The sequence below is a fragment of the Canis lupus genome, chromosome 8 (genome assembly GCF_048164855.1).
Source record: "Canis lupus baileyi chromosome 8, mCanLup2.hap1, whole genome shotgun sequence".
Lineage (NCBI taxonomy): Eukaryota > Metazoa > Chordata > Mammalia > Carnivora > Canidae > Canis > Canis lupus.
Window position 1 is genome coordinate 62331450 of NC_132845.1, and position 20712 is coordinate 62352161.

The 20712-nt window shown below is 49.0% G+C and overlaps 1 protein-coding gene across 10 annotated transcripts in view; it reads left to right on the top strand.

The window, feature by feature from the left end:
* ELFN1 (extracellular leucine rich repeat and fibronectin type III domain containing 1) overlaps window positions 1–20712 on the top strand; it is a 72556-nt gene that overhangs the window by 15372 nt on the left and 36472 nt on the right. For 5 of the 10 annotated variants that reach the window (XR_012035760.1, XR_012035759.1, XR_012035761.1 and 2 more), the window contains exon 1: window positions 9673–9802. The exons of 4 other annotated variants lie outside the window; for them this stretch is intronic. The gene's annotated coding sequence lies outside the window, so the exon portion shown is untranslated. Of the gene's footprint in view, window positions 1–4160; window positions 4298–9672; window positions 9803–20712 lie in introns of those variants that run through there. One more of the 10 variants, XM_072836722.1, reaches the window with a different exon arrangement.

The following is a 20712-nucleotide window of genomic DNA, read 5'->3' on the forward strand; positions in this document are numbered from 1 at the left end:
GTTTGGTTTTATTCTGCATCTACGACATGATCCTGTGGCTCTTGTCTTTTTGTCTATTACTGTGGTATACGACTAGTTGATTTTCAGATGCCAACCCCGAACCCAGCCTTGCATTCCTGGGATAAGTGCCACCTATATAATCCTCTTTATGTGTTGCTGGATTTGGTTTCCTAGTAGTTTGTGGAGGATTTTTGTACCTGTGTTCCTCAGGGATGTTGATCTTTTATTTTCTTATGATGTTTTTGACTGGTTTTGCTATCAGGGGAAAAAATACTGATCTCATAGAATGAGTATGGGAGATATTCTCCTTTTTCTTTTCTGAAAGAGTTTGTGAAGTTTCTGTATTATTTCTTTAAATATTTGACAGAATTTACCATTAAAGCCATCTGGGCCTGAGCTTTTCTCTGTGGGGTATTTTAAATTCTTCATTTAAAATATGGCATAAATCTATTCAGATTTTCTTGCAACAGTTTTGATAATTTGTGTCTTTCTAGGAATATGTATACTTCATCTAAATTGTCTAATTCATTGGCATCAAGTTGTTCATAGTATTTCCTTATATTCCTTTTAATTTCTGTAGGATTGGTAATGATGTTTCCTCTTTAATAACTGATTTTGGTAACTTGTGTCTTCTTTTTTTCTTGGTCAGTCTAGCTAAAGGTTTGTCATTTTTATGGATCTTCTAAAATAACCGAATTTTAGTTTCATTGATTTCATTGATTTCGTCTATTTTCTTCTGTTTTTTATTCCTTCAATCTCCGCTCTGATCTTTATTATTTTATTTGTTTAATTTGTTTTGGGTCCAGTTTGCTTTTCTAATTTCTTAAGGTTAGGACTCAGGTTATTGAGATTTTTCTTCTTTTCCAATATACATTGAAAGCTATGAATTTCAAATGAAGCCTTACTTTTAACTGCATCTCATGGATTGATATATTCTGGTTTATTTTCATTTAATTAAAGATATTTTCTTATTTCCTTTGTGATTTCTTTGGACTCGGGGATTATTTAAAATTCTGTTGTTTACTTTCCAAATATTTGAGGGATTTCTCACAATTTATTTCCTTTGTTGATTTCTTTTCAATTCCATAGTGATTGGAGACTATACTTTCTACAATTTTATTCATTTTAAATTTATTCAGGTTCATCTTATAACCTGGCACATGTCTGCCCCAGAGAATATATCATGAGTGTTTGAAAGGAATATGTGTTCTGCTGGATGGAATTATTCTATAAATGTCAGTTTGGTCAGGTTGGTGATAGTGTTGTTCTTCTACATCTTTACATGATTTTTGTCTAGTTCTGTCAGTTATTGAGAATGGAGTATTGAAATCTCCAACTATTGTTGAATTGCCTGTTTCTTTTAATTCTGTTGATTTTTGCTTACTGTATTTTGAGGCTCTTTTGTTGCTGGCATATTCACATTTAATGGTTATGCCCTCCTGAGATATGGACCTGTTTATCATCATGAATGTCACTTTTTGCCTTTGGTAATCTTTCTTTTCTTTTCTTTTGATAGAAAGGGTAGGGAGGGGCAGAGAGAGAGAGAGATAGATAGAGAGAATCTTAAGCAGACTCCAATCCCAGTATACATCCCGACACAGGGCTCGATCTAACAACCCTGAGATCATGACCTGAGCTGAAATCAAGATTTGGATGCTTGATCAACTGAGCCACCCAGGTGCCCCAGGCTTTGGTAATGATTCTTAAAGTTTATTTTGTCTGATATTAAGGTTCCCACTCCAGCTCTGTCATGGTTACTGTTTGCATATATTTTCCCATCCTTTTGCTTTCAATATGGTTGAACCTAAAGCATAACACTTTTAGATAATCTGTATTTGGATCTTGTTGTTTTAACCCAGTCCAACAATCTCTGACTCTTGATTGGGCTGTTTCATCCATACACATTTAAAGTATTTTGTATTTGATGTAGTTACATTTTTCATACTGATTTTCTACATATTTCTTCTTTTCCCCCTTCTCTGTCTCCTTTGCTGCCTTCTTTTTGTGTTAAATATTTTTAGTGTACTATATTAATTCCTCTGTTAATTTTTTTATATTATATTGCTTTAAGTTATTTTCTTAGTGGCTGCCCTGGGGATTACAATATGCATCTTAACTCATTGCAAATGATTTCAGTTTAACACTAATTTAGTTATGGTGAAACATGGAAACTGTTCCAATACAGTCCCATTGTCTCTTTGTCCTTATGCTATTATCATATATATTCCATTAATATATGCTAAGAGCCCAACAACATACTGTTATGATTATTGCTTACTGTAATCATGTTTTTATTTTTATATTTTATTTCTTAATTTTAAAAAAGATTTATTTTAGAGAGAGAGAGAGAGAAGAGCTAGAGGAGAGGGAGAATTTCAAGCAGACTCCATGCTGAGTGTGAAGCCCAACACAGGGCTCGATCCCAGGAGCCTAAGATCACCACCTGAGCCAAAATCAAGAGTCAGAAGCTGAGCCAACTGAGCCACCCAGGTGCCACTAATCTTGTATTTTTAAAAGAAGTTAAGGAAAGGAAAAAAGTACCTTTATGTACTCTTTTTTTTTTTTTAATTTTGTTTAAGTAATTTCTATGTCCAATGTGAGACTTGAGCTCACAACCCCAAGATCAAGAGCCACAAGCTCTTCCAACTGAACCAGCCAGGCACCCCTTATAGACTCTTATGTCTGCCCATGCATTTACTGTTTCTGGTGGTCTTCCTTTCTCTCTGTGGATTTGAATTACATCAGGCATTATTTTGTTTTAGCCTACAGACTTCCTTTGTTATTTCTTGTGAAGCAGGTCTGCCAGCACCACCTTCCCTCAGTCTTTGTCTATCCATATCTTTAGTTTGCCTTCCTGTTTCTTTCACGGGATGTAGAGTTCTTGACTGACATTTCTTCTTTCGGCACTTGGAAAATGCTGTTCCACTGCTTTCTCCCCTCCATAACTTCAAATGAGAAGTCAGCCATCAATCATACTGTCTCACCCTGCACAGGATGGACCACTTTCCCCCATTTTCTCTTTCTCTTTCAGCTGTTTGATGAACCATCTAAATGTGGAGGTTTTGTTTTCATCCTCCTTGAGGTTGATCTTGTATTTGTTAGGTTAATGTTTTTCATCAAATTTGGGAAGTTTTCAGCCATTATTTCTTCAGATATTTTTCCTGCCTCTCTCTCTCTCCTCTTCTGGGATTTCTACCACATGGATGTTGGTATCCCTGGTGTCCTACATGTATACAAGGCTTGGTTTGTTTTTCTTCCCTATTTTTTCTCTCTGTCTTTAGATCGAGTAATTCCATTTGATCTGCTTCAGATTCACTGTCATTCTTCTACCATCTCTCACAAAGTTCCCACTTCAGCTATCATACTATGGAATTCCAGAAGTTCCATTGTTTGAATCATCTCTCTCTTCGAGGTTCTCTATTTTTGAGTCATTGTCATCATACTTTCTTTCCTTAAACACAATTCTAAGAGGTCTTTTTTAAAAACAGATTTATGATCACTGCCTTGAAGTCTTTATCTGCTATATACAACATCTTGTGATATTCATGGGCAATTTGTATTGACTTTTTAAATTCTGAATAGGAGTTACCCTTTCCTATTTCTCTGCATGTCTTGCAATTTGAGGTTGAAAATGGACATTGTGGATAATATTTTATAGCAGCTCTAGGTTCTGATCTCCCCCTTCCCTGACTCAAAAGTTGGTATTTTGCTGGGTTTTCTTTCAAAATGTTGAAATCTATTTTCCATTAATGTTTCTGTTTTGTCCCCCTCTCCTTTTTAAATCCCTGCTTTTATATTTAATTCTGGCTTCCTGAGGATCGTCTCTGTGTCTGCTTAGCTTAGTGGTCAGTCAATGATTGGTCAGAGGTGTGCACAAACACCCGCCACCTATCAGGATTCCACTATGTGCTGATGAATCTGCATGTGGGTTTAAGAGCACATTTAAGAACCAAGCAGTTTTCAAGCCTGCCTGATATTTACTTTCTACAAGAACCTCTTGTGCCTCCTCTGTGTGTGTCTGTAGGCTCTCAGCAAGCCAAGGAAATGTGAATTTCTTGGACTGTCTCTGCTCTCTCCTCTGCATGTGTGCTGCCCATCGGCTGGGTGCACTTGGAGAGCTTATAGAGCATTGCTACGACTGTCACATTTCATGTCTTTCTCTGTCAGATTTCCAGCTAATCCACTGGTCTATTGCTGCCCGAGCCAGGATCACAGCCTCTGCCTGGTAGAGTCTCTGGCTTTTCCCATTCACTCGCACTGAGATTGCCACTTATTACGGACACCACTGCTGCTGACCGTGAGTTTGTGTCTTCTGCTCTGAATCAAATCAGCCTCTGGCAGTGAAGCTTCTAGTTTTCATGGCCTGCCCTGCCCTATGCCACCCTGTTATGATGATGCACCAGCTGAGCTGGGAGTGGGGAGATGGGAGCAGTTTCAGGCAAGAACACCATCTTTACTCTGTCTTATTCAAAGTTCAGTAGTTTTTCATGCGTAAATGCCTTTGGTCGGTTTCTTAGATGTTGAAAATGTTATTTTAAATCATTTTGACTAGTTTTATGGTTTTGGTGACCTTTTTACTATAGCATGCCACAAGTCCTACCCCATGGTATTATCTTCTGAAAACAAAACTCTAGAAAACTGAGCATATACAGCTCCATAAATTATCACAAAATGAAATCTAAGGACCATCTAGGTCAAGAAATGAGACATTGCCTGTATCTCACAAGCCCCTCAGCTACCTTTGTTATTACCACTCCTCTTTCCTCTTCAAAGGGAAACACTTTCCTGATTTTTAATTCTACAAATTAGTTTTTCCTGTTTCTATGCTTTTTATGAATGGAACCACACCATATGTGTTCTTTTGAAGCTGGCTCCTTTTGTTCAACAAAATATATATGAGGTCCCTAAATGTTGGTGCTTTAGACATAATTCATGTTCAGTGTTCTATAGTATCCCACCCATTTTTTTTTTTACCATTTATGGACATTTGGGTTGTTTCCAGTCTTCAGTACTTGTGGATAGGACTGTTGTATACATTCTTGTACTTGTCTTTTGTGGAACAGATACCTAGCGGTGGTGTTTTAGGTTTGTTCCTATGTTGGATTTTAGTAGTTGCTGCCAAACAGTTTTCAAAAGTGTGCCTCACCTTTTAGTGGCAGTTCAGCACTGGTTGTCCCACATCCTTGCCAACACTTGATATTTGTCTGTCCTTTTAATTTTAGCCCTACTGGTGAGCACCTTTTCATAAGTAGATTAGCCAACTGAATATTCTCTTTTATAATGTATCTGTTCAAAACCTTTACCCATTTTTTTCCTAAGAGGTCTTGATCTTATATGTTTATAGAAAGTCTTAATATATCTCTAAACACTTCTACTCTTGATTGTGTAGATTGTAAATATCTTCTCCTATTCTGTGTCTTGGCTTTTTTACTTTTCTGGCTCTATCTTTAAAAGAGAAGATCTTGATTTTATTGGAGTCCAAGTCATCCTTCATGATTAGTGCTTTTTTGTTGGCTTATAACAAAATGTTTTCTCATCTCAGGTTCTTGAAGATGCTTTTCTGTGCCATCTTCTAAAAGCTCTATTGTTTTACATTTGATAGACTTGTGGTCCAACTGGCATTAATTTTTTACCTATGGTGTGAGGTAGGGATCAAGTTTCGGTTCTTTCCATATATTAATCCAGTTGATCTTACATCTTTTATTAAAAATGCCATCAATTTTTTATGGCATTATTTATTTAAACCTAATCTTGTTTTATTTTTAGGTTAGTGTGCAGTCAGATCCCACGTGCTCTTTACCCAGTTCCCCACAGTGATACCATCTTGCAAAAGTGTCATGCAGTGTGACAACTAGGATAAGGACAGGGAGACAGTCCAGACCCAGCATTTCCATTGGCAGAAGTTCCCTTTTGTTGCCCTTTATGGCCACACTCATCTCCTTCCCCTCAGCCCTATCTCTGAGCCTCATAACCACTACCTTGTTCTCCATTTCTGAAATTCTGTCTTTTCAAATATGTTATATGTGGAATCATACCATATATAAATTGGGGATTGGATCTTTTTTCAGCACAATTCCCTGGAAATTTATCCAGCTGTTGTTTTTATCAGTAGTCCATTCCTTTTCTGATTGAGTAATAATATATTTTTTTTTACCTTAGCCTCTCTACATGGCACACTGTATATAGTATGTATGCATGTGAGTGATTTCAGGGCTCCACAGCATCCGATTCCAGTCATATAATGCGTCGGGGGGCGAGAGTACAGATGGACAAGTGTAGGGGGGCCACGTAGGGAAAAACACAGATTCCCAGCTCAGTCCCTACAGCTATGGTTGCTAAGGAACCATGCATATATTTCTGGGTGTCTGGTGCAATTGATATAGCCAGTTGTGCCTCTTGCCCTGGGATCTGCTGTGGTCTAGTCTCTGCAGGCCCTAGTCCCACCTTTGCTGGTGGTGGAACCCAGTGTGCCATAGACCCTTGAGGAGCCATGGGATTAGTGGCCAGGGAAAAATGTACCTTGTTCCTCTATTTTAGTCATTTTGTTGGATCCCCTAGCCATATCGTCCATTTGCCAGTTTTCCTGGTGGGGCCCAATCCAAAGCCTCTGTTCATATGCCTGTTACAGGGAGAGAGTCTGAGGCTCCTAACCAGGTTCATGTGGTCATGAAGGAGGGTCAACAGGGGCTGCAGGCTTTGATGGTGCCTTCATGCCTTTAGTGTCTCCAAGAGATCTAGAGTTGGCGGGGGGAGGGGGGGGAAGAGCTCTTCCTAAGCAAACAGGGATCGGAGTCATATCCAGTAATGGAACAGGTACTCCCAGAGCTCTTTAAGTACCTGGCATACTGGGAAAGTCATGGGTCAGGATTTGGGGACCTGGGTTCTAGCCCTGGCCCAGAACTGGCACATTGTATGCTTGCTGCATTCTTCATATACCCATAAATGGCCAGGTGGATGGGTGAGGTGGTGAGTGTGTAGATGGGTGGATAAAATGGATGATGAGTGGGTGGATGGACAGATGGATGGTAGAAGGGTGAATGGGTGGATGGATGAATAGATACGTGAATGACTGAAAGCTGGATGCTCAGATGATGTTGGCAAAGATGGTGGACAGATGTGCCTACAGGGATTGGAATGTGTCAGTGTAGATAGAGACTTGGAAGAAATGGGAGCAAGAAGACCCAGCTCAAGAGATTAATGTTATCAAATGGCAGATAGAGACACTAAGACCCAGAGAAGTGGCTTGCCCAAGCTTGTGGAGCCTAGTTGGAGATCTGAGGCTCAAACCCCTCTCTGCTAGAGGACAAATTCACATTTCCTTCCTCCAGTCACCCCCAAAGAGGCAGGATGGAGACCAGGGGCCAGGTCACCTCATTTGGAAGCTGACAGTGGTCCTGGCAGACAGGTCACATCCAGTCCTCCCAGGCCAATGCAGAGGAGCAAGGTTCTGGGGTCCAGGGTCTCATCCATGGCTGCCGCTAACTGCTCTGTACCTCAGGTGAGCTACTCCTAGAAGCAAACATTTATTCAGCCCTTGCCCTGTGCCTGGCTCTGTGGGTAAGACTCCATGGTCCCCAACACCAGAGGATTTATAGCTCCCTTCCTCGGGTTTCTCCTCTGTAAAGGGAGAAGTTTGGGATTCATACATCTGCAGGTTGCACTGGGCTGGGATTCCCAGCTCCCCAGGCCTTGTCCACCCTGGCTCTGTGTCCATAAGTTGGCTGCTGGTGCAGGTTTTCCATGGGCCTTGGTGGGCAGTGAGAGCTGAGAGTGTTATGGGAATCCATGTGGACAACAGCCTCCCCGGGTGGCTTCTTGGTCCCGCACCCAGGCTGCATCTGAAGGCTGGGCCAGGGAGCCCGGCAAATGTTTAACTTTGAAAAATGGACCTTCACAGCTCATTAGGCCTCAGCGGCGCGGCCCGGCGCCTCGGGCGGCTGGGGAAGAGGGAGATGCCACGGCATGAAATCACTGAAGTATTTAAAGGCCAATTCTGCATTCCTGACCAGTAACGTCCGCTTGCTGAGCCCAGAAACACTGGGCCTCAGGATGGGCTGGTGCATGGGTGCCGAGGGCAGCCAGGACGGCCGGGTGGCTGGTGGGGATGGTGCTGGCACCAGTGGCTCCTGTCGTCCCCCACTGCATGGGTGACCCAGTCCCAGGTCAGACCCTCCTGGTGTCTCCCATTTCCCGGCTCTGTGACCTTGGATAAGCCTTGGCTGATGCTAGGCCTCAGTTTCCCCACCTGCACTGGAAGATAGGGTAGAAGTGGAAGCTGCCCGTGAGGGGCAGGCAGAGGTACTGTAGCCTCCTGAGGGCGTGGGAGCCTTTCTCATGGAGGCAGAGGGGCTCCCCTTCCCCCATGCTGCAGTCGTCTGATTCCCAGAGCCTGTCACTGGGGCCTGGAGAGCTCTGTCCAGCCCACTCGGCTAAGACTGGGCTCTCAGAAGCCCCTGATAGCACCATCTGTGGCTGCTGTGCTGATCCGGGCTGAGGTCCTTCCCTCTGCCTCACGTCCACTCACTGTCCATCCTGGAGTGGTGCTTCCCTCTCCTCAGGTGGGCCGGAGGGCCCGGTGGCATGGAGGCAGGGGAGGGGATGGCACTGGGGAGGGTTGTGGGTTGGGGTGTGTCTGAGTGCAGCTGAGGAGGAGGCAGCCCAGAAACACTGGAGCCGATCAGCGGTGGCCACGGCCATCATGGTCCAGATGGGGGAGGTTGCATTGCATGAGCTTCTCCTCATTGTGTGCTGGATGCAGAGCACATGCCAGCCTGCAGCTAGCTGGAGGGCAGGGCTCCACGGGCAGAGGAGTTTTCCGGACTCTTGAGACCCTCCTCCCCCACCTCCACCCCTCACCCTCCCCAGCTCTGGAACTTTCTGAGGGCTCAGCGACCTTGCACCAGTTAACTCCTTTGTCTGAGCTTCTGTCTCTTTAATTGGACATGAGAGAAGCTTCTTGAATCCCTATTCTGGAGTAGTGGGATTGAAGGAGAGTAAAAGTAGGCATCCTTCCTTCTCAGGCTCTGGAGGGGACGGCGGTCAAGCCTGTGTGTGTGTGTGTGTGTGTGTGTGTGTGTGTGCGCGCACAGCCCATGCGCACCCATGTGGACATCTCAGCAGTGGCCCTGGCTCCATAGGAGTGCAGATAGGTGTGCCCACATGCACCCCCCCCACCCGTCCCCATGGCAACCCCAGGCGCAGAGCAGGTGTCTGGGAGACCCGAATCAGTGCTGACAGGTGGGGCCCACGTGACAAGCTCCCCAGAGGCAGCCGAGCCAATCAGGGCCCCTGGGCTGAGGCTTCAGGAAGAAGTGAAGGGGCTTCCCGATTCCCAGCCAGGAGCCCTGTTGGCAGTTTTGTCCCGCTTTGGGGAAAGGGAAACTGAGGCCAGCTTTGGCGGTGAGGACCTGGCTGGCCCAGGCAGTCGTGGGCACCCCCCTTCCCCTCTGGAGGGAGCGGGATCGCCCACACCCACCTCCGGCTCCCACCCTTGGAACTCCCTCATCTTAAGGCCGAGTTCTGCCTCTGCCAAGCGGCTTCCCTGCTTCCTTTGCCATTTGGCTAATTGTCCAAGACCTTTGCTGCAGGAGCAAGGCGGCGGGCTCCGCTCCTCCCCTTCTGCCCTGAAGTCATCGGCTCAGCTGGCAGGGTTCCCATGGCAACAGTGGTGCCGTCACAAAGGGCCTGGAGGATGGAGGGGGGTGGGCCAGGCTTGTGGAGGGGATTCCTGGCTTCTCCGTCACCCATAGGCATGAGCTCTGCCCCTGGAAGTGGGTCCCAAGCTTTGTCCTGCTGCCTGGAGGTGGGAAACCACCCCCCCACCCCCCTTCCTCCTGCACAGGTGCACCTGCCTGCCTGGAGGCAGGGACTCTTGCAGGAATGATGCCTCGTCACCGCCCCTGGCCATCCCAGCTGCTCTTGGCAAGCTTAGACCGGCTTTGAGGGCAGCTGGCCACACACCTGACCCACTGGGGTCCCTTGATGCCACCCTGGTGGCTGACCCTGCAGGGCTGGAGGCGTTGGAAACTGCTCTTGAGTTTCTTGGGTTCATTGGACCTGGCCTAAGAATCATTCCTGGAAAAAAACAAACCCTTTCTGCCAGACTCTTGTCTCCCTGACCCCAGCCATCAACGAGCCAGGGTGTGGCTGCTACCCGAGGCGTGACCACGCAGTGCTTCGGCCGCCTGCTCCCCATGGGAAAGTACGGCACTGTAGACCCTTGTGGGTCTGTGTCCCTTCCTTCTCAATCTGTGCCATGACACGTTATAGATCCTCGTCATGAAGGCCATCAGAGTCCTGTACACCCACTTGGTCTGCACAGGGAGGGACTGGCCCCCTGACTTTAGAACCCACTGCCCAGCCAGGCCAGGCCTGTGATGAGTCTGCTCTTGCTCAGTGGATCCAGATTCTTCTGCTGACTCCAGTGCCCAAAACCTTTGCTGCCTCCAGGCCTGTGAACCCTGGGAGGCTCTGGTCCAAAGGGAGGGGGACCCACCGGCTCTGTCCAGACCCCTCCCAAAGCCAGCCCACATCCTCTCCCCTGGGTCATGGACTGAGGTGTAGGGGCAGGAGCAAGCTCATTGACTGGGGCCTAGGCCAGACCTTGACTGGGGGCAGAGGAGCACATGCAGCCCCCTGTCCATGGCCCCTGCTTTTAAATCCTGGCTGCTGTTGGCTTAGCTGATCCCCACTCATTCATCCACAAAAATTCCCTCAGCAAAACTTGTGGCCTACTTCATGCCAGGCCTGCAGGTTGCATGACAAAATCCATGCTCTCATGAGGTGTACATCTGTTGAGCACCTACTGTGTACAAAGCCCTGTGCTAGTGTGGACCCTCAGACACAGTCACGGAGGAGAGGGGTGTGGTTCCTGCCCTTACGGAGTTGATAGTCAGTGGGTGTGACATGAGTGAGCAAAGAAATGCTGGAGTGACCAGGCTCTGCAAAGTGGCCTGGGCAGGAGATCTACTGGCATCCATCGGGTTCCTCCTTTAGGTGAGGTAGCCTGGAAAGGCTTCTTGGAGGAGGTGGCATTGAGGTGACTGGTCTAGACCGGTCTCTGAGGCCAAGCCCCCTGCCAGTCAGTTTGAGATCCTGGAGAAGCCACTTCTCTCCGTGACCTGGACTTGCTGGCAGTGTGGGGAGAATGTGCTTTAAGCTAGGGAGAAGGGATGGGTGGCCCTCTTCCTGGGGCAGAGAGGAGAGATGCTGAGTCAGGCTCCAGAGGGGGTGGGGGCAGGGTCTGAGGCCCACATTGCCACCCCCGGAACACAGGTGAGGTTGCAGACAATCCTAGGATGGCTGCTGCTCGTGGCCCCTCCTCCCCTGCTGGGGGCTGTCGGGGCTGTTAGGGGAGCATGCAGGACAGAGACCAGCCCCAGCCTCTCCAAGCTCCCACTACCCTTCCACAAGCTGGAACAAAGGATGGAGATGAGCCTGGGGGTGTGGGGTGTGTGGGGTTTGAGTGCCTGTCCTGGCTGCCTTCCCCCTGGCCTTGGGGTCTACGGGGCTGTTTTCTCATCTATCAGAAGGGTTTACAGTATGAGGACAGTTGGCTCTGGAACACATGTGTGAAAATCAGTATCTGCTGAATTTTTTTTTTTTTTTTTTTTTTTTTAGATTTTATTTATTCATTCATGAGAGACACAGAGGGAAAGGCAGAGACACAGGCAGAGGGAGAAGCAGGCTCCCTGCAGGGAGCCTGATGGGAGACTCCATCCCAGGATGCCAAGATCCTGCCCTGAGCCCAAGGTGGACACTCAACCACTGAGCCAGCCAGGTGTCCTAGTATCTGCCAAATTTGAAATATTTCCCATGTGACTTCAGGCCTTTCAGGGGTGTCCTCCAGCCACACCCATTCTTCTGGGAATATGTAAGACATGTGCCACCTTCAGCATACTCACTTGTGGATCTGGGAACAGGGGCGCCAGGGGCAACCCATGGGCCTCCCCTGCCAGGCACCACATCCCATGGGGAGGCAGCCTGCCTAACACGGGCTGGTGAGCAGGGTGAGAAGTGGGGAGCACAGCAAATTATTCCCCGCACCTCAGTTCTGCCCCCTATAGAATGAGTCTAAAGACAGGCCTCCCCCCTCCTAGGTCAGGGTGGTGGTAAGTGAGAAATAAGGCGTGGGGGGTAGTCAGGGCCTCCTAAGCAGTCATCACCCTCAGTGCTAGCCTGGAGGTCAGCTTGGAGGTGGAGGGAAGAGAGGCACCCAGGCTGGGTGGACGTGGGTTGGGGTCTAGGCTTCCTGCAAGCACCTGCTCCGGGCTTTCCTTGAGGTTTTGTATCCATCTCCGTACCTCCTTCTGTTGTGCCTGCAATGCAATATCTCACCAAAGTTTTAGCCAATTAGAGTCTGAGGGGACCTCAACCTCATTTCAGCAAACAAGCAAATTCCAAACCTCATTTTCCTGTTTCTAATAAGCACGTATCAAATTTACGGTGCTTACATCCCCCTCGTGAGGCGAATGCCTTCTGGGGATTCCTGCCTCTGTTTGCCGCAATTTCTCTTCCCTGCTTGCCCCCTGGGCTCCCTCTGGCTTTGCTCCGCAGATCTGCGTGCGCGTTGGTTGTCAGTCCTCGGGAGGAAGGCTGGAGCCTGGGGCGAGGGTCCGGTGGCCATCCTGAGCTGCAGTGGCTGGTCAGCATAAACACAGACTTTTTATTGGCCAGCATTTAAATATATATAATAGTCTATTATTGTTTTTTTTTTTTTTTATTTTGAAAACTGTCTCTGTATTTCTTCCCCGAAGGGGGTATGGAGATGCTGCTAGGTGCAGAAAGAAGCCGTGGGTCTGCCACAGTGTGGAGCACATTGCCACTTTAGAGAATTTCCTTCTGGTCTTTTTTTCTTTTGAGACGAATGTTTGTTATGGAGTTGGTGTCCATCACCCCTTAAAAAAAAAAAAAAAAACAGGGACGCCTGGGGGGCTCAGTGGTTGAGTGTCTGCCTCTGGCTCAGGGTGTGATCCCGGGGTCCTGGGATCCAGTCCTGCATTGGGCTCCCCGCAGGGAGCCTGCTTCTCCCTCTGCCTGTGTCTCTGCCTCTCTCTGTGTGTCTCTCATAAGTAAATAAATAAAATCTTTAAAAAACAAAACAAAACAAAAAACGCCCAAATGTGTAAGAAATTGAAACGTAGGCTACATACAGAAAAGTTGCCAAACTGCAGGTTACCACCGAGCCGAGCGCATTTCCCACAAGGTCTAACCGGCACCCAAGTCCAGAGCGGAACAGCTGGCGCCCCCTCCTCATGCCTCTCGGGGCCAGCGCCCTCCCGGGCTTCACAGCGTTGTTCTGTCCATGTCTGCACACCTGCGTACACAGAGCCGTGTGTTACATGGTCTGTCTGGCTTCTCGTGCTGAGCGGTTTGCTGGTGAGGCTCCCTCTCCCGGTGGTTGGATGTGGCGTGCTGCGTCTTCACCACTGTGTAGTATTCCTGGGCACAGAGACCCCCCCTCTGGGAAGAAGCAGCTTTTCTCCTGCTGCTGCTGCTGGACACCTGGGCAGCAGGTGACTGGTGACTTTGGGCTGCCCTGAATGGTGCTGCTACAAGAACCTCCCTGACCGTGTGAGGGGAGTCGATATGTGTTTGGATCTCTGTCTGGGAACACACTTGTCAGATCCGATTGTTTACTGATCCTGAGCGACTTCCAAGTTGCAAAATATTCATCAGCATTACCAAAATGACGGTGCAGTATTCGGTAAGGGTGTGCAACAATAGATGTAGTCATTCTCCTGCTATTGAGCACGTCGACTGCTTCCCCCTCCACTTTTTTTTTTTTCTTTTCTACATTAAGTGACTATGGAAATCTTTGGCTAGACATTTTTTCCCCCTCTTTGGGGTTATTTTCTTACAATCGTTTCTTAGGAGGAAGCCTATTGGCTCAAGGGCATGGGCTTGGCTTTCCTCCCACGGCCCGGTTGATTGTTTTTACAATTGTGAGATGTAACTCACAGTAAGTACAGGAGAATACAGAAACACTGTATATGAGGAATAGACGGGATCATCATTGAGTGGATGCCGTGTGACCACGGTCAGCCCCCCGGAGCCCCCGCCCCCAGAGCTCCTTCCTGATCACAGCCCTGTTTATTCCCGAGCAAGGCAGCCAGCATCCCCAGACGATTTATGCTGGGTCGGCATGTTTTTGACATTTATATACATAGAACCATTGCAAACATCGTATTTTCTACGACGATAGTCGACAGTATTTGGGGAGGATTTATCCAGCATCAGGAGGTGGGGCTCCTTCATCTTCGTTGCCGTAGAGTGTTCTGCTCCACACCTGGATCGGGGCCGTTCCCTGGTTGGGGCTGTGATGAACCTCTCCGGGTCTCTTCTGCTGCGAGTGTGCCCGCGTGGGAGGTTTACACCCGGGGAAGGGATCACCACTGTCGGGGTGTGCGGCTTCCTACCACCCAGTGCAGCGGTGAAACGTTGTGCCCCAGTGCAGAGGACGAGAGTCACACCTTCGCTAACACAAGGTGTCGCCAGGCTTTCGAAGCTTCTCCACCTTCATGAATGTGGTTTGGTTTTTTTTGGCTGTTTGGATGTCCTCATTTGTGAAAATGCCATTTCAAGACCTCCCCCCATTTTGTTTTTGGGGTGTCTGTATTTTCTTCATTAATTTGTAGGCATTCATAGATTCCGAGTGAGATAGCATTCTCTCCAAGTAGAAGGAAGATATCCACCTTGTAACATTTGTGGCTTGTGGTTTTATTCTTTGTAGAATATATTTTTAAGAGCAGAAACTCTTCATTTGTATGTTGTAGTATTTATCAGTACATTCTGTGTGGGTGAATAGGAAGAAGTCCTTGCCTGCCTCCAGGTCATCAATAAATGTTTCTGTGTCTTCTGAAATATATAGTTCTTCTTTTCCTTTTAGGTCTGTGATCAACCTGGGATTGAGTTTGTGTGTGGTGTGAGGTTGGGGTTCAAGTTCACTTTTCTCCCACACACAATTTAATTTATTGGCATCTCCTCCTTTCCATACTCTGCCTCCTTTGTCATATCAAGGGCTAATTCCTAGGTCATTTTCTGAGTTTTCTGCTTTGATCCTTGGGTTCATTTGTCCAATCTTGTACCAAGATCACACTATCTCAATCACTGCAGCTGCATAATAAATTATAATTATCTGATAGAGTGAAACCCCGACTCAACAGAGTTATTTACGGCTATAACTCCAAGAATCAGCTTGTGAAGTTCCATGCAAAGAAAAAAATCTTCTGGGATTTTGATTGCAATTGCAGTGAATCTATAGATCAATTTGCAGTGTTGACTTTTTAATAAATGTTTATTTTCTACTTACTGCAGATGTATACAAATCCAGTCCATGTTTGTGTATGGATTTTATCTCCAGCGCTCTAAGCAAGCTCTCTTATCCATTACTGTATTTATACATTCTTTGGGATTTTTTTTATGTACACAATTATAGCACCTGTGAATAGCTACAGTGTTGTTTCTTTGTTTTGTTTCTAAACTGTATCATTTTAATTTCTTTTTCCTGTCTTACTATAATGGACAAGACCACTAGTAGCCTGTTGAACAGAAGTGTTGGTAGCAGTGTTGGTCGCAGGCATCCTTGTGGTGGTCTTGATCCCGAAGGAAAAGTTCTAGTTTTCCATTTGGCAAGTTGTCTGCTGCAAGCTGTGCTCATTTTAAAAGCTTCCGATCTGTTTTGCCAGGTGACTCCAAAAGATTTGTTTCACCATAACCTTACCAGCACTGGGTATTATCTTTAGAGATTTTTTTTTTTTGGGAGGGGGTGGATATTGCGTTTAGATCATTATTTCTTTGATGAGCCTAAATGGTATCTCACTGTATCTTTTTTAAATGTGGATTTTCCTGATTATGCAAGAGGTAGAACATTGTCCCACATACTCATCAACCACCTGTGTTTTGTCCTATGTGTCTGTTCCTCTCTCCATTTGTTGATACATTGTTGGTGTCTCCCTAACGAATTTGAATGAGTCCTTTACATAATGAAGATAGGTGTCATTTCCCTGTCACATTTGCTACAAATGAGTTCCCCTGTATATTATATATCTTTTAATTTTTGTTATTTTTTTTTTATGTTCCTCTTCCTTATTTTTATATGGTCAAATCGGCCTCTTTTCTTTTACAATTTATTCTATTCCTCCCGAGCTTGGAAAGCTTGTCTCCCTCCTGAGGACTGATAAGTATTGAATTCTGTTTTCATCTAGCTTTTTTTATGGCTTAATATTTCATATTTAACTGTTTACTCCATCTGGAATTTGTGAGGCTGTGGGGTGTGAAGCTAGGAGTTAATTGCTCCTCACAGCTTACCAGGGGAAGGGGCCTCATTTGCACTTCCAAGTCTCAGGGCTCCGGCTTCCCCACATCTAGGCTGAGTGGGAAGAGATTAAAGGGAGGAGGGAAGTAGCATTGTGTGCAGCCAGCACTGGGACTGTGGAGCTGTAATTACCATCGGACGGTCCTGTTAGCTGCCTCTGCCTGACTTTAAGTCCAACACAGAGCTGTTAGCCCAGCTGAGGAATATCCTAGGGCAAATCTCTTAATGTAATTGGGACTCAGTTTCCTCATCTGCAAAGTAGGAGTCAGACTGGGAGTATATGTGTCAGGGTGCATCCTGCACAAAGCAAGAGTTCGGGCAGACCCGGCACGGATCCTGGCTCATCTGTGTGACCTTGGGCAAGTGACGTCACTTCTAACTCTGAGTCTCAGTTTCTCCATCTGGAAACCAAGAATGATAACACTGTAGTTCCTCCCTGGTGGGGCTTTGGGAACATGTGCATGGTCCTTAGTCCTCCAGCAGCCAGGCCCTGCACGGTTATTGTCTTTGCTGGTGTGATCATTATTCAGAAGAAGGTGGCGAGGAGGTTTCCCGTGTGGTCTCTGGCTAGGACCCTGGCCTGGCCGTGATGGCATGTAGGGCCCCCTCTTCTCCCAGCTCTGAGGGCGTGGGGGGCATGCAGCTGTGGGGGGATGGGCACATGGAGCCCAGGCCCTCGCTTCCTGACCAAGACAGAAGGACTGGCATTGGCCTGCAGACCTCAGTCGCACTCACACACCGTGCCCGCCATACACACTGTGTCACGCATACACATAGCCACATGCACGTATCACAGACACACTCAGATATACAAACGCCTACACAGAAACACACAACTAGACGCACCACCGCAGTCACGTATAGACTCAAGGATCAGGAACACATACACTCTCATGCACAGTCAGCACCGAGGAGCAGAGACTGCACACACGGGCACATGCACATACACACATGCATGTGCACACACACACATGTGCGCGTGTGCACACACACACTAATACACAGCACTGAGGAGCAGAGACACTACGCCCAGCACATGTAAGCACACACACACGTGTGCACATGTGCATATGCACGTACACATATGCGTGCACACACACACACACACACTCATCTGACTGGCAGAGCTGCGTGCCAGGCCACATGGTTTTCAGCTCTCCCGCCTGCCCCCACCATGCCTGAGCCTCGTCCCTGCAGACCAGGGCCCCTCCCCAGGCAGCACCCCCAGCCTGTCTGAGTTGCTTCCACACCTGCTGCACTGCACGGTCATGGCCAGGCTCCTAGTCTCTGGAGCATCAGTGTTTGAGGTGCTCCTGCTGGCCCCCACCCCCCTGGCCCCTCCTCACCTCTGGGCAGTCACTTTGACGGGGGTGGGAACCTGGGGCAGAGCAAGGACACAGAGCCTGTGGGGAGAGGCCTGTGAGCCTTATCCACCCCGAGGGTAGTGAAAGCCTATCTAGCTCCCTCCAAGTGGGTCAGCACACGCTTGGTGGTGTCACCCAGGCCTGGGACCCACATGGGACCTACTCCATGTGCCTGACCTACCACCCAGAGCCTTGCAAGGGCAGGCAGAGGAGGGGTCCATTAGCTTCCATCAAGACCCTTGGCACATAGCTAACCCTGACCACCCCCGCAACCCCCACCCTCAGTGGGAAGAGGGGGGAGGCAGAGATTGGGAGGAGTGGAGCAAGGTCACTGGGGGGGGGGCAGAAGTAAGCTCAGAACCTGATGTGGGGCACCCATGTCCCCCGACTGTCCCGGGAAGGCAGCTGGGAAGGGGTCTGCTTGGGATTCTGAGCAAGATCCCGGTAGACCTGGGGGCACCCTTTGGCCTGCCTGCCTAGCCTTCGCCGCTTGCTCCGTGGTTCTCCCCTGAGTTGGGGAACTCTCCCCCCTCCCTGCCCCCTGCCCCAATTCTACCTCCATGGGTCCACTGAGACCTGCTGGAGTTCCTGGCCCCAGTACGAGCAGCCCTGCCTAGCTCATCAGGTTGTTTGGGAGGTAACATTGGATTTGAATCACCAATGGTAAGGATCCAGCCGTGGGTAGATCTGGGAGGAAGCCTAAACAAGAGGATACCTGTGCAAAGGTCCTGAGTTGGCCACACGATGCGGGAGGAGGAGGGATGTGTTGGAGAATGGAAAGGCAGAGGAGTGGTCAAAGGACAGAGCCTGGAGGAGTGAATGGTACAGCCTGAGGTTGGCAGGTGGTGTGGGGGCCCCCAGCAGAGCCCCAGAGCACCCAGCAGCACTCCCATTTCCCAGGTGGGGTCCTGGCTCCTTAGTCAAGAGGCCAGGCCAGGTAGTCAGGAAAGTCACCCTGAGGTCAGGAGTCCTCCTGCTCCCTGGGGTCTCCCCTACCCAGGCTTGGTGGGTAGTGGGTGACGGATGGGATGGAGACTCAGGATGCCCCGCGGGTGGGGCAGGCACAGCTGTGGGGAGGCCGAGCTGCTGGCATCAGCAGGAGCCCCTCCTCCTTACCTCGCTAAACAATCATTGCACAAAATATGCAAATGGTATAATTACTGTTATTTGTTTTGCTGATATAAGTGTTTGAAATGCAAATGTCAAGTTTGGGCGCATTCACTTTCCCCACCCTCACCCTGACGTTTGCAAGTCTACGTTGAGCCCTGGAAGGAGGAGGAGGATTTGGGGCACCCCTCCCATCTCCTCCTCTAGGGCCACTGCTTCCCCACAGCTGCTGCCTCTGCAGCCTGAGGGGCACCCGGAATGGTGTGGGGGCCGGGCCCCCTCCCCAGCCATGCATGGGGACACCTGACAAGGGAGACCTCACATCCTCCTCCCCTCCTCGCTGTGTGATCTGGGGCCAGGTATACTTGGCCTCTGGGAACCTCAGTTTACCTGTCTGTGTAATGGGATCTACCAGCCTCAGGCTGTGGCATGTCTGATCCCAGAGGCAATTCTATCCATGGGTTTGGGCCTCAGTTTCCTATCTGTAAAAATCCTGCATGGGTGTACTCCCATCCATCACATGGGGACTTAGGGTTCCTGGATGATTTTTGGGGTCCTAGTGCACGCCCAGATGTCATAGACAAGAGGTGTGTCTGCATTTTCCAGGGTGAGTCTTCACCTTCGACCCTTCCAGCATAGGTGGTCTCTGAGGTTTTGGGTCTCCCTGGCCTGTGGGTTCAGACAAGCCTGGGCTGTGACCCAGGGGAATGCTCACCATCATCCCCATTCTACAGAAGGGAAACTGAGGCACGGCCTGCTGGGGCTTGTCGAAGTCTCACCCATGAGCGTGTTGCTCAGAGGCCAGCTCTGTCTGCTGCCTGGTTCCTTCCTGGCTGCTCCCTGCGCTACGAGACCAGAGCAGGCCAGCTCCTCCTTTCTGGCCTTGTGCATGCTGTTCCCCTGGAACTTCTGATCCTCCTGCACCTCACAGCTCCCCAGGGCAGAGAGGCCTTGTGTGTCAGATCACCAGCTTCACCCGAACCCCGCCTGCCACAGAGCCTGCACTGTGGATGAGGAGCTTGAACCCATGCATTTCCAGCATTGCAGGTGCCATCTCAAAGCTCTCAAGCCAACTCGGTTCCAGTAAGAGCTCAGCCCCAGAGAGGAGAGGCTTCCTGCCAGGCCCTGCAGGTCAACAGGAGCTGGGGGCTTGTGTGGGGGATGGCACCAGAGAGCTGCTCTGGGTTGGGCCGATAAGGGCAAGAGAGGTGTGATCCAGAGGCAGGTGAGTTGGAGCGGCCCACGGGCTACATGCCAGCCTGGCAGTCCCCTCTGGGGTCAGCCCCTCCGGGCCGTGTGCTGGCGGCTGCAGGGCAGCACGCAGAGTGCTGGATTCAAGCTCAGGTCCGACCAGAGCAGGCGTGTGAGGAGAGTGGAGAGTGTGTATGCATGCATATGTGTGCATGCACGTGTACACATGTGTGAGCATGCACGTGTGGTCAGTGGGTCTGCGGATGGTGCTCACGGACAGTGGAAGCACCAGGCCGGACACCGAGCCCTCAGTTCCTAGAACACAGCCCACCAGCAGGCCCAGAGGGACCTCAGTGCTCCCCTGGTTTCTGCTCACACACACGGTGGCCTGGGCTCACGTCCCACCTTTGGACAGCTTTGCTGTGAAGTCTGAGAGTGGCTGGAAACCCGAGTCCTGGCCCTGCCTGTGGCCAACTGAGACTGCAGCCACACCCTGTGGTTCTGGGGTGGTTTCCTCGTGTATGATTTGGGATTCTTTGTAAAGCTGCATATTCCTGTTCCTCTGGGGCTTCGCTAGGTGAGGCTTGGATCCTTGTAGCAGCTGGGGAGGCAGTTTTCAGGGCTCCCAGGACCCCGGCGAGGAGAGCAGGCACTGGCCGGGTGGGCAGCTGGGAGAGGGCACTCCAGGCGGGTGAGCAGTGTGGGCAAAGGCCCAGGGGCGGGAGGGAAGAGGCG